Genomic DNA, 13,698 nt, shown 5'->3' with positions numbered 1-13,698 from the left:
CCTGAAACCCTCCAACGAATTTCTTTCCTCTGCTCTCAATAACATCCTGCTCAGTACATCTGTAACTAAAGTAAACAAAAAAGGGGATAAAGGGTCGCCTTGTCTTAAGCTTCTAGATGCCTTGACCCACCCTTTAGCGTTTCCATTCACTAAGACTGCATAAGATACCGTGGACAAATAACCACTCATCCATTTCCTCCATTTAGGACTAAACCCGTTCTTCTCCAACACATGATCCAAAAAATCCCAACTCACATGGTCGTAAGCCTTTTCAAAGTCTATTTTGAAGACGACTCATTCCTCCCCTGATCGTCTTTTCTCATCCACTATCTCATTGGCTAGTACCCCTCTTAGACGCCCTGATAGCACTTTGGCTATTATCTTGTAGAGACTAGTGATCAAGCTAATAGGTCTAAAGTCTGAGATTTTCTTTGTCAAGCTTTTTTTAGGTAACAGAACTATGAAGGAGGCATTAGTGCTTTGATTGATAATCCCGCTTTTGTGAAATTTTGCAAACACTCTCACTAAATCCTCCTTGATCACATCCAAACAATCTTGAAATACTGCAAATTTAAAGCCATCAGGCCCCAATGCCTTATCCCTATCCAACTGAAAAATAGCCTTAGAAATCTCTTCTTCAGTGAAAGGGGAGTCCAATCTAGACGCACTCTCTTCCGATATAAGGGACCAATCTAAACCTTCAACACTCCAAGGCTCTCCAGTAGGACTCGCGTAGAGCTTTTCAAAGTAAAGTAAAATCTCCTTTGTGATGCTCTCGGAATTATTCAACACTAGGCCACTTTCATTCTCCAACACCTTGATAAATTTCCTATTTCGCCTGCCATTAGCCACTTTATGAAAAAACTTTGACTTACTATCCCCTTCCTTAACCCATTTCATAGCTTTTTGTCTCCAATAAATTTCTTTCCTCAAAATTAGTTCCTCTAGCTCCCCTTTTCTTAAGGTTCTTTGAACTAAAAGTTCAGAAGTGAGACCCCCTACTTGCTGAGTGGCATCAAAGTTAGCTTTATCATTGAGGATGCTTTTTTTCCTTGCATTTAGCTCTCCAAAAGAAACCTTATTCCACTCTTTCAATTTGGCTTTAACAAATTGTAATCTCCTCATGAACTTGTGACCTTCCCATCCAATTCCCATAAAACCTCTCCACCAACTTCTAAAGCTCTTCTTGAAGCTAGGATGTTGCAACCACATGTTCTCAAACCTAAAAGGTGTTGGGCCCCACTTGAATGGGTTGGTATCCAATACTATCGGCCAATGATCCGATGTCCTTCTAGGAAGAGCTTCTTGAAGGCTTTGAGTAAAGAAATGCCCCCACTCATTTGAGTAAAGAAAACGATCCAATCTCTTACACACGGGAGACTCTTGCATGTTTGACCAAGTGAATGATGGGTTCCGTAAAGGTGGATCAAACAATTTACATTCTCTTATAAAACCATCAAAGTCCTTCATGCTTGAAGTTAAACTAGAACCACCCAATTTTTCTGAACTTCTCCTTATGACATTAAAATCACCGCCCACACACCATAATGGAAAAGATAGACCAAAAATGTCTAAAAGCTCCACCCAAAAATCCTTCCTAAGTGAGGGGTTGTTTGGGCCATAAACTGTGGACAACCAAAGAGGTCCGCATCCATCCAAAGCAAATTTGATTGACACCAAGAAGGATCCTATTACCACCTCCTCACTGCGCAGTTTTTAAGAGTCCCAAATAATCAAAATCCCACCTGAAGCCCTGCACGCCAGAAGAGCAGCCCATTCCTTATTTCTGACGGTCCAAACACTACCCACAAACCTTCTGTCACACTCCACATTTTTTGGTTCCTGAATCATCACAACATCCGGATTCTCTGACCTCAGAAAATCTTTAACCACCCTTCGCTTTTTCCTTGATCCCAAACCCCTGGTATTCCAACTGATTATTTTCATGGAGAAACCTCACAGACCATAAACTACCAAACCGGTTCCAACAGGTCTCACATACCTGTGGAGCATCTGCTCTTCCTCCTGGAATAAACCTTAATATCCAGAGAACTTAAAACCTCACGCACTTTAGCCATTTTCCTCGGGGACAAGCCTTCTATTTGGAACTTGCCCGATGGGGAGACCATAGTATCACCTTGGCTTACTGTAACTAGGTTGGAAACCTCCTTAGGCAAATTGGGTTTAGACTTAATGGGGTTAAAATTCTCGGACATCAGGTTTGAATAAGCAAATTGGGCCTCCACCACATCAAGGATAGGATTGCCAACAGATTTTTGATAAAAAGTGCCAACGCCTTTTTTAGAAAAAGTTTCAGAAATTACTCAATTTTCCATAGGAGACTGAAAATGAAAGACTGAACAATGAAGATCTGGACTAGAGGGAGGCGGCGAAGGAAGTGCCAAACCACAAGAAGAGAGAAAAGAAGACCCAGGTGACTGAGAAGGTGAAGACAAAGGGATAACGAGCAAGCCAACTTGCCCTCTATTAAATCAGTTGAAGAAAAATCCCTAGAACAAGGTGGATTCAATTAGGAGGAGATTTAAAAATTACGAGTTTTGTTGGGAACTCTTAAGAAACCTTCAAGTAGGAAATCTTCAGGTATCTACTCATTGACACTTTCATGTAAGTTTCCTATTTCCATTAGATTAAAAGTCTCGGATGAAATCTTTGCCAATTCTTGGGTTTTAGATTTAGGTGCCACAAATCACATGACTCATTCATGACACACCAATTTAACAACTATAACCCTTGTCCAAGTAGTAGGAAAATAGCCACAATAGATGGTTTATTAACCACTATCGTGGGTTTAGGAGATGTCCAAATTAGTCCTACCCTCACACTTAGAAATGTGTTTCATGTTCCCAAGTTCACTAATCTTGTCTCTATATAAAAGCTTACACAAGATTTAGGTTGCAATTTGACTTTTTACCCTACTCACTGTGTATTTCAAGACCAATACTCTAGGAAGATGATTGGACTTGCTAAGGGACGGAATGAGCTATACTACCTTGACACATCAAGCGAGTCATCTGTATTCTTTCTTTCTGAACACCACCTTGTTAATAAAGAAAAAAAATGTGCCTTCATCATCATAGACTTGGACATCATCATTTAGAACTCTTAAGATTGTGTTTCCTTCTTTATTTAGGAAATTAGATGTTGAGAGTTTCTGGTGCAACGGAAGGTTTGTTTCAAAATGAAACAAAAAAACACTCAAGAATAAATACAAAGATCACATTAAGATCTGAAAATTAGGGAATAATTCTGAAAAATATATTGAATTCCTCTCTAACAATTACAATAAGCCTTTAAATAATGTTTGTAATGCAAAAATAAAGGAAATAACTAAAATAGGGCACTAGGAAAACTAGGAAAGAAATAAGAAACTAATGGTGAACCTAAAATAGAAACTAATAATGTAGAAAATAGAAACTAACCTAAAATAGAAACTAATGATGTAGGAAATAGAAACTAATCTAAAATGGAAACTAATGATGTTGGAAACTAAAAATAGAAACTAATGATGATTGTGTGCTGCATCAGTTTCCATTGTGATGTATGTGAACTTGCCAAACACAAGCGTTCAAGTGTTCAACCTTCCCCACCAATAATAATAAAAGAAGTTTAGAGCCCTTTCATCCAATTCATAGTTATGTTTGGGGCCCTTCCCCTGTTCCTAACATATCTGAGGCATGTTAGTTTGTGTCTTTTATTGATGATTGTATTAGGGTCTCTTTGATTTTCTTACTCAAACACAAATCTGATGTGGGTTTTGTTCTTCCAAACTTTCATAACATGATAAAAAACCAGTTTGGTGTCATTATCAAGAGGTTTCGATCTAATGCAAATATTATTTCAGTCAAGTCCTAAGTCCATACTTTTAACATGAGGGAATAATTCATGAGTCAACATGTGTTAACACCCCATAACAAAATGGAGTTGCTGAGAGGAAAAATGACCACCTTCTTGATACAACATGAACTTTTTTGTTTAAAAAACATATGCCTAAATCTTACTGGAGGGAAGCTATCCTAACCGCCACGCATCTCATAAACCGATTACCTTCTAGAGTCTTAGGTTTCAAAAGTCCCATGGACATACTTTCATCATTTTATCCTAATATGAGGACCACAAACCATCTGTAGAAAAGGAAAAAAAATGTTGTATATTAATTGAATAAGGAAGGGAAACACGCTTCCTTTTATAGAAAAGCTACAACAAATCAAACTAAATCTACAATTGTACACCCAAATTTCTAGGAACAAAATCAATTTAAAATATACAACTTATGTCTAAAAAACAACAACAAATTATCCCTAAAAAATAGGTAGCAATCAGATTATTCCTAAAAAATAGGTAACAACCAAATCTGAAAAATTCTGATTGGATTGAGATTCTCAACACTCCCCCTCAAGTTCGCTTGAAGATGTCATTCATGGCCAGCTTGCTTACTAAATCATCAAACTGCTTATTTGGAAATCCCTTAGTTCTGCAACTTGTTCAATCGTAGGTATATAGGGCATAACAATCAGCCCATTTTCCAGTTTCTTCTTGATAAAACGTTTATCAACGTCGACTTGTTTGGTTTTATCATGGAGCACTGGATTATGTGCAATGGCAATGACGGTTTTATTATCACAGAAGACCTTCATAGGTAAAGGGCTTGCAGCCTTAAGTTCTTCAAGTAATTGTTTAATCCACAAAACTTCACAAATGCCATGGGCTACGACTCTAAACTTAGCTTCAGCACTACTTCTAGCCATAACACTCTACTTTTTTACTTTGCCAAGTCACAAGATTGCCTCCAACAAAAGTATAATACCTCGAAGTTGATCTCCTATCAATTACACTTCCTACCCAATCTGCATCAATAAACACATCCAGTTGGAGATGTCCTCGGTTCTCATATAGAAGTCCTTTTCTTAGAGTACCCTTTAAGTACCTTAAATTCTGTACACTACATCCAAGTGTCCTTGATTTGGCGAGTGCATGAATTGAATCACCATGCTTACTGCAAAAGCAATATTGGGACGAGTATGAGAGAGATAAATAAGTCTCCTAACTATGCATTGATATTTCTCTTTGTCAATCACCTCTACTGGACTTGTTGGTTGGAGTTTCAAATTCGGTTCTATAGGAGTTTCTGTAGCCTTACATCCAAGTAAACCCGTTTCACTTAATAAGTCAAGTTTATTTTTTCTTTGAGAAATGAAACTACCTTTCTTGGATCTAGCAAACTCCATACCAAAAAAGTATCTCAGGGGACCCAAGTCTTTTATCTCAAATTCACGAGTTAAAGTTTTCTTCAATCTCTCAAGTTCTAGACTATCATCACCAGTTAGAATAATGTCATCCACATAAACTATCAACACAACAATCTTTCCTTCTCTTGAGTGTTTATAAAACATTGTATGGTCAGCTTGACTTTGAATATATCCTTGAAGCTTGGTTACTTTTCCAAATCTCTCAAACCAAGCCCTGGGAGACTACTTAAGACCATACAAGGACTTCTTTAATCTATAAACCCTTTTTTTTTCTAGCTTTTCTTCGAAACCCGGTGGTAAATTCATAAACACTTTTTCCTCCAAATTGTCATTTAAGAAAGCGTTTTTCAGATCTAATTGGTGTAAAGGCCAATTAAAATGTACTGTAAGAGTGAAAAATTTCTGAATTCCTTTTATTGATTTTTTAGGTACACACCATACACATATATATACACAAATGACTGAATAAGAAAATATCAATATAGCTTGATTCTCTCCTAAAATTAGGAAACTGAATCATCCTAAATGATCTCTCCTTTTTATTCCTAAAATACTTTCCTAAATTAAAACCCTAACTTTGAATGCCAAATTTCAACACTCCCCCTCAAGCTGGAGAATATATATCATATAATCCCAGCTTGCAAGTTATGTCTCCGAAGTTAGGCCTAGGTAAAGCTTTGGTGAGGATGTCTGCGGTTTGGTGCTTGGTAGGAACATAGTTCAATTTAACCGTCTCACTAGTCACCTTCTCTGTGATGAAGTGTCTGTCAATCTCAACGTGCTTGTCCTGTCATGATGCATGGGGTTCTTTGCTATGCTTATAGCTGCCTGATTATCACACATCATCAGAATTGGAGATGAACTCGTTTGTCCCAGTTCACTAAGAACCCTTTTATCCAAATCCCTTCACAGATTCCCTGTGCAAGAGCTCTGTACTCAGCTTCTGCACTACTTCTGGCTACAACTGATTGCTTCTTACTCCTCCAAGTAACAAGATTTCCTCAGACAAAATAACAATATCTAGAAGTGGACCACCTGTCAATGATGTTTCCTGCCCAATCCGCATTTGAGTATACTTCAGTGTCACGGTTCTCTGTCTTTCTGAATAATAGACCTTTCCCTGGTGTCATTTTAAATATCTAAGAATCCTGTAGACTGCTTCCATGTGTTCCTCAGTGGGCTGTGCATGAATTGACTTACAGCACTCACTGCAAAGCCAATATCTGGCCGAGTGTGTGAGAGATAAATCAAGCGCCCGACGAGCCGCTGATATCTCCCCTGTCTACCGATGTACTTCTTTCTCGATACCAAGTTTCTTCTGACTATCCATAGGAGTATCAATTGGTTTGCATCCAAGCATACCGGTCTCCTTAAGAAGATCGAGTATGTATTTTCTTTGAGTAAGTTTCTTTGGCTGCATCCCATATGTCCTTTGCAGTCCCAAACAGCAAGAAATTTTCACCTATGTCATTGTTCATGGAATTGATAAGCCATACATGATCATGCTGTTTTCAATCTTCCACTTCCTGAAACCCGGTTCGTAGTTTCTGGCATGGCTGCTTCTCCAGTGAGGTATTCATCCTTTCCTTTACCGTAAATGAACAGCAACACAGATTGTACCACTGTAAATAGTTATGGCCATTTAATTTGTCCTGTGATGAGAATAGGAGAGGAATCACTGCCACCAAGGTTTGGAATTTCAGATCTGCCCCCTGATTCTGGTGTCGTGACGCTGGATACTTGTGATGATGCCATTCCGTATTTTGTCATGGACCGGAAAGGTAGAAGAACACTTCCCAAGGCACGTGCAGGGATTGGAGTTGAGAAAAAAATAGCCGGAGGACGCCGGAAAAACTAATCGGAGGGCCCGCGGAGGCAAAAGAACCCCAAAAGAGGCACGTGCAGGGCTCGGATGGCAGAAACAGGTAAGAAGGGTGGCTGGTCGGCGTCAGGCGAGGCTGGAGGAGGAAGCGTGTCGCCTGAAAGTGGCTCACGCGCCCTCACGCACTGGCGGGTGAGATGCAGTTGCTGGCCGGAAAAACGTGCGTGGCCGACGCGTGGATGGTTTTCTAGCTTCAGTGCTTTGGGAAAAATTGGAGATCTCCTCCAGGCGCTCATTGCGGTGCGGAAAAAAACCGTCGCCGGCGATGAATGTTTTCTGATGACGATTCGACCTACCGGAAAGCGTTTTCTCCCTTGGCTCTGAGAACAGGGACTGATGACCGGAATGAGAGATGGCTAGAGAGAGAGATGGTCGGATTGAGAGATGGCCAGAGAGATTTGGCCGGAATGAATGATGGCCTGAATAAGAGGTGGCCAGAAGGGATTAGGGTTTCAGAAAACTGGCTCTGATACCATGAAGAATTTCTGAATTCCTTTTATTGATTTTTTAGGTACACACCATACACATATATATACACAAATGATTGAATAAGAAAATATCAATCTAGCTTGATTCTCTCCTAAAATTAGGAAACTGAATCATCCTAAATGATCTCTCCTTTTTTATTCCTAAAATACTTTCCTAAATTAAAACCCTAACTTTGAATGCCAAATTTCAACAAAGAGAAAGTAAAATCTGAATGGAATTGATCTTTGCAATAGGTGCAAGGTCTCTTGGTAGTGAATTCCATAGGTTTGTGTGAAACCTTTGGCCACTTAACTTGCTTTGTATCTTTCAATGCTACCATCGGGCTTACACTTGATTGTGAAAACCCACTTGCATCCCGCTATCTTCTTCTCCTTAGGAAAATCAACAATTTCCCATGTTCTATTATTCAAAAGAGCATTTATTTCTTCTTGAACTGCTGATCTCCACTCCGAGTTTCCTAGTGCTTCCTGTATAGTTCTAGCAATGAATAAGTGAGAGATATTTGAAATGAAAGCTTTATATTGTCCTAAGAGTCTTTGAGAAGACAAATATATTGTCCGAAGTACAATTCCTAACTCCTTTTCGGATTGCAATAAGGATATCAAGATCAGAAATAGGTAAAGGAGTGGAGTCCATAGGAAGATTATCTGAATTTTGAGAACTAGGAGATGATGATTGACCATGCTCAAGATTGACTTGATTATTCTCAGTATTAGAATTAAACCTGTGCCTAGTATAAACACAGAGCTCAGTGGACATAGGTTGTAGAGTTTCTCCCGCTATTTGTGATGCAATTTTATTTGGCATAGATAAATTAGTATTTCCCCCTTTTCACTAATTAAAACATCTATTTTTTGATTTATTTTAGGAAAAAAAATACTAGGTTTTGGTTGTTCTTGTTGCCAAAACATATCTTCATTAGAGCTCTCCCTCTGAAGAGTGGTTTTGTTATAAAAGGGAATATGTTCAATAAAGTTGACATCCATATTAACATAAATTTTCCTAGTGGTAGGATTAAAACACTCATACCCTTTTTTATTAGGAGCATAACCTAGAAAAATACATTTTTTTCGGTTCTTGGATCAAATTTGGATCGAAGATGAGTTGGCACATGGACGAATACTGTACAACCAAAATTTTTTGAAGGTAAATCTAAGGTGAGGCGTATGTTTGGAAAAGTATTCTTAAGAGTTTGTAAAGGTGTTGCATACTTTAGAACCCTTATAGGCATTCTATTAATCAAATAACTTGTTAAAATTGCATCCCCCCAAAGGTGTGTAGGAACATTCATATGAAACATAAGAGCTTTACTTACTTCAAGTAAATGTTCGTTTTTACGTTCTACAATTCCATTTTGTTGAGTGTCCCTACAAGTTGATTGATGTAAAATACCTTTCTCTAGCAAAAAATCACCTAAACAATCATTATAAAATTTTGTTCCATTGTCACTCCGAAGAATACTTATTTTGGTTTGAAATTGGTTTTCAACCATAGAATAAAAATCCTGAAAGAGTTTTGCAACCTTATCATCAATAAATGTTACAAACCATTTTTTCCCGGTTAAAGTAGTAATCCTAGAAGGACCCCAAACATCATTATGTATCAAATAAAAAAGCTCTGAGGCACAATACGGTTTTATTTTATAAGAACTGCAATGGCTTTTAGCCAAAAAACAAGTTTCACAATCAAAAGAAGTACAATCCAATCCTTTAAATAAACCTGGAAACAAATGTTTTAAATAGAAAAAATTAGAATGTCCTAATGAAGAAAATATTCTTCTTTTTTTTCTGTGTCAAAACTGAATACAAAGGACCTATATATATACAAGTGGGATTCCTAATCTAAGCCATATAATATGCACAATCACTATCTCTAAGGAAACAATAACTAATTAGGAGAGATTCTCTCATCCATAAAATAGAAAGTATCCTAACACAAGGAGAGATTCTCTCATCCATAAAATAGAAAGTATCCTAACACAATCCTTCTAATCTTGGCACTTAATTACAAATCATAATCCCATATTTCCACACTCCCCCTCAAGTTGGGTGGTAGATGTCTAGCATTCCCAACTTGCTTTTCATGTTTCGTAGGTGGCCTTTGGAAGTGCTTTTGTCAGAATGTCTGCTGTTTGACGACTTGAAGGAATATACATAAGTCTGATTGTTCCCCCTTCAAGTTTCTCCTTGATGAAGTGACGGTCTATCTCCACGTGCTTGGTTCTGTCGTGTTGAACTGGATTCTTTGCAATACTTATGGTAGCCTTGTTATCACACAAAACTGTCATAGTGGAGTTTGATATAATTCCAAGTTCCTTGAGTATTCTTTGGAGCCACATTCCTTCACATATCCCATGAGCCATTGCCCTGAATTCTGCCTCTGCACTGCTTCTCGCCACTACAGACTGCTTCTTGCTTCTCCAAGTCACCAAGTTTCCCCACACATAGGAACAATACCCAGTAGTTGACCTCCGATCTGTCAAGGATCCTGCCCAATCAGCATCTGTGAATACCTCAACTTCCCTACTTGAGGTTTTCTTGAAGTAGAGTCCTCTACCCGGGCTCTTTTTAAGGTACTGTAAAATTCTGTATACGGCTTTCATGTGTCTTTCAGTGGGATTGTTCATGTAGCGGCTTACCATGCTCACAGCGAAACCAATATCAGGCCTTGTGTGAGTTAAGTAGATCAACTTTCCTACTAACCTCTGGTACCTGTCTTTGTCAGTTGGATGACTGTCATTATCTTTATCAATCTTACCAATAGGATCCATAGGTGTGTCCACTGGCTTACAACCTAGCATTCCAGTCTCCTGAAGTAGATCAAGGACATACTTCCTTTGCGTAACCACAATTCCCTCCTTAGTTCTGCCAATTTCCATGCCAAGAAAGTATCTGAGTTGTCCAAGATCTTTGATTTCAAATTCTCTTGCTAGCAGCTTCTTGAGATTCCCTATCCCTTCTTCATCGTCTCCGGTAATTATAATATCATCAACATAGACAATGAACAAAGTCATTTCACCTTCCTTAGAGTGCTTCATAAACAGTGTGTGATCTGCTTGACATTGGATGAACCCATGTTTTTTCACAACTCTAGTCAGTCGATCAAACCAGGCCCTAGGTGACTGTTTTAGACCGTATAGGGACTTTCTCAGTTTACACACTTTTCCTGAATTTTCTGGAGTTTCCATACTAGGTGGAATCTTCATGTAGACTTCCTCTTCTAGTTCTCCGTTGAGAAATGCATTTTTGACATCAAGTTGGTGCAGATTCCAATCCAAATTTACTGCAACTGACAATAACACTCTGATGGAGTTGAGCTTTGCTACTGGTGCAAATGTCTCTTCATAATCAATGCCATAGGATTGAGTAAATCCTTTAGCTACTAGTCGAGCCTTGAACCTGTTTATACTTCCATCTGGATTGTGCTTCACGGTAAATATCCACTTGCATCCAACAGGCCTCTTACCCTCTGGTAATTCTGAGATTTCCCATGTCCCATTTTTCTCTAATGCTTGTATTTCTTCCTGAACAGCAGTCTTCCATTCAGGTTGTTGAAGTGCTTCTTGGATGTTGGATGGGATACGATCATCTTCAAGAGAAGTGATGAACGCTTGGAAATTCTGTGAAAGCTTTCCATAGGACACATGATTACTGATTGGATGCTGAGTGCAGGATCTTACACCTTTCCTTAAAGCAATGGGTTGATCAAGATCATCAAGGTCATTATTGGAATTTAGATCATAAATTGTGTTACCTGGTTGTGAGTTTGGGTTGCTTGGATCCTGGTCCAATTCTTGGTTCTGCTCAGGTGAAGTGTGTCCTCGGGCTCCTTTTGAGGAGGTTTCTCAGGCTTTTCCTTTAAATTTTTTCTAGAATAAACTATTACCTCTTTACTGCCTTGTGTAGTTGACTCAGGTATGACAGAAGGGACATCCAAGGAATTGTTTTCGGGGACAGAAAGAGTAGTATCTGTTTGAGGAGGCAGTGATGAACTCAAAGGAGAAGTAGTGCTGATTTCGGTTTCCCAGAATTGGAATTCATCTGTGGACCAATTCTCCCCCTGAATTGCAATTTTGGGGTAGAAGGGTTGATTTTCGAAGAAAGTGACATCCATGGAAATGTAGAATTTCTTGGTTGTTGGAGAGTAGCACTTGTATCCTTTTTGGTTTGGTGAGTACCCGAGAAAGATGCATTTAGTGGCTGTCGGATCAAGTTTACTACGTAGGGACTTATGGATGTGAACGAAAGCAGTACAACCAAAGACTTTGATTGGGATAGACGAGATTATTCGAGCGGATGGATATGCAGCGAGGAGGATTTGACACGGGGTTTTAAATTGAAGAATCCTAGAAGGCATTCGGTTGATCAAGTAGGTTGCTGTGAGTACAGCTTCACCCCATAATTGTTTAGGCACGTTTGAAGCTATCATGAGGGATCGTGCAACCTCCATCAAATGTCTATTTTTCCTTTCTGCAACTCCATTTTGCTGTGGAGTATCAATGCACGAGCTTTGATGTACGATGCCATTCTCCAGAAGATATGACCCAAGAGTGTTGTGATAGTATTCTCGAGCATTATCTGTCCGAAGGACTTGAATTTTTGCCTGAAACTGTGTTTGAACCATGTTGTTGAAGTTTTCAAATATTTCCCTCACTTCTGATTTCTTCTTCATAAGGAATACCCAAGTCACTCGAGTGTGGTCATCAACAAAGGTGACAAACCATCTAGAACCTGTAATGTTGTTGATTCTAGAGGCCCCCCAAACATCACTGTGAATCAAGGAAAAAGGATGAGATGGTTTGTATGGTTGAATGGAATAGGAGTTGCGAGTATGTTTGGACAATTGACATATTTCGCATTGAAAATTTTTGGAATTTTTATTGAATAATGATGGATATAGTTTTTCAAGATAGGAAAAATTTGGGTGACCTAATCGGTAGTGCCATAACATAACAACACTATCCGTCTTGGTATAGGTTGGAAACTACACAAGCAGTCTTCATTGGTAGCCTTCGAATTTCTCAGCTCTCAGAAGGTAAAGTCCAGCACGCACCTCAGCATTGCCAATCCTCTTCCCAGAGTTCAAGGCCTGAAATTCACACATGTGAGGAAGGAATTTAGTAACACAATTAAGATCCTGTGTTAGTCTACTTATAGACAATAGGTTGCAATCCAATTTCGGAACATAGAGCACGGAGTGAAGAGTAATATCCTTGGAAATAATAACTGAACCTGTGCCGAATACCCTAAAAGGGTTCCATCGGCAATTCGAACAGAGGAATTGTTATGGCAAGGAGTATATTCATGAAAAACCATGAGATTCCCAGTCATGTGATCTGAAGCTCCTGAGTCCACTATCCATGTAGTGTGATTTTCCTGTCTAACATTTAGGGCATGGGAAAAAATACCTTTCTGGGCTACAGATGCGGTACCAATAGTTGTTCCAGTTGATTGAAGAGTCTGTTGGAACATTTTCTGTAGTGCCTCCAATTGCTCTTTGCTAAACGGTCCAGGATTTGAGTTAGTGCCAGATGTGTCTTCTTCGGCTGTAGCGGTGTAACCTCGGCCTTCTCTGTTTTGCTGTGGCCGAGAAGGTTTCCAATCAGCAGGTTTACCGTGTAGATGCCAGCAAGTCTCTTTCGTGTGTCCAGGTTTTCTACAATGGTCGCACCATGGACGATTCTTCTTCGTTTGGTGGTTGTTGTTGTTGGATTGGGTTCCTCGTGCAACTAGGGCTGAGTTCTCAAGATTTTTGGAGGAATTTTGGGTTCCCAACATCACTTTTTGTCTGCTTTCCTCTCTGCGAATTTCAGAAAAAACTTCCCTAACACTAGGTAATGGCTTAATACTTAGAACTCTTCCACGTACCTCATCTAAATTCTTATTAAGGCCAAGTAAAAATTTGTAGATGCGTTCCTTTTCAATGACCTTCTTGTATAGGAGTCCATCTTCGGGACACTTCCAAACCAATTCTTCATAAATATCGAGTTGTTGCCAATACCGTGTAAGGATATTAAAATATTCGGTAACAGTTGAATCTCCTTGTCGAAGATCCTGGAGA

At 39.0% G+C, this 13,698-nt stretch overlaps 1 protein-coding gene and 1 long non-coding RNA gene across 5 annotated transcripts in view; both read left to right on the top strand.

The window, feature by feature from the left end:
- Positions 1-13,698, top strand: part of LOC117931640 — a 133,507-nt gene that overhangs the window by 75,626 nt on the left and 44,183 nt on the right. The window lies entirely within an intron of this gene.
- On the top strand, positions 9,736-12,502 carry LOC117931642. Its single transcript, XR_004654075.1, has 2 exons — positions 9,736-11,445; positions 11,544-12,502. It is a non-coding gene; the product is annotated as an uncharacterized LOC117931642 (long non-coding RNA).

The sequence above is a fragment of the Vitis riparia genome, chromosome 15 (assembly GCF_004353265.1).
Source record: "Vitis riparia cultivar Riparia Gloire de Montpellier isolate 1030 chromosome 15, EGFV_Vit.rip_1.0, whole genome shotgun sequence".
Classification (NCBI taxonomy): domain Eukaryota; kingdom Viridiplantae; phylum Streptophyta; class Magnoliopsida; order Vitales; family Vitaceae; genus Vitis; species Vitis riparia.
This window is presented reverse-complemented; position numbering and strand designations above follow the sequence as displayed.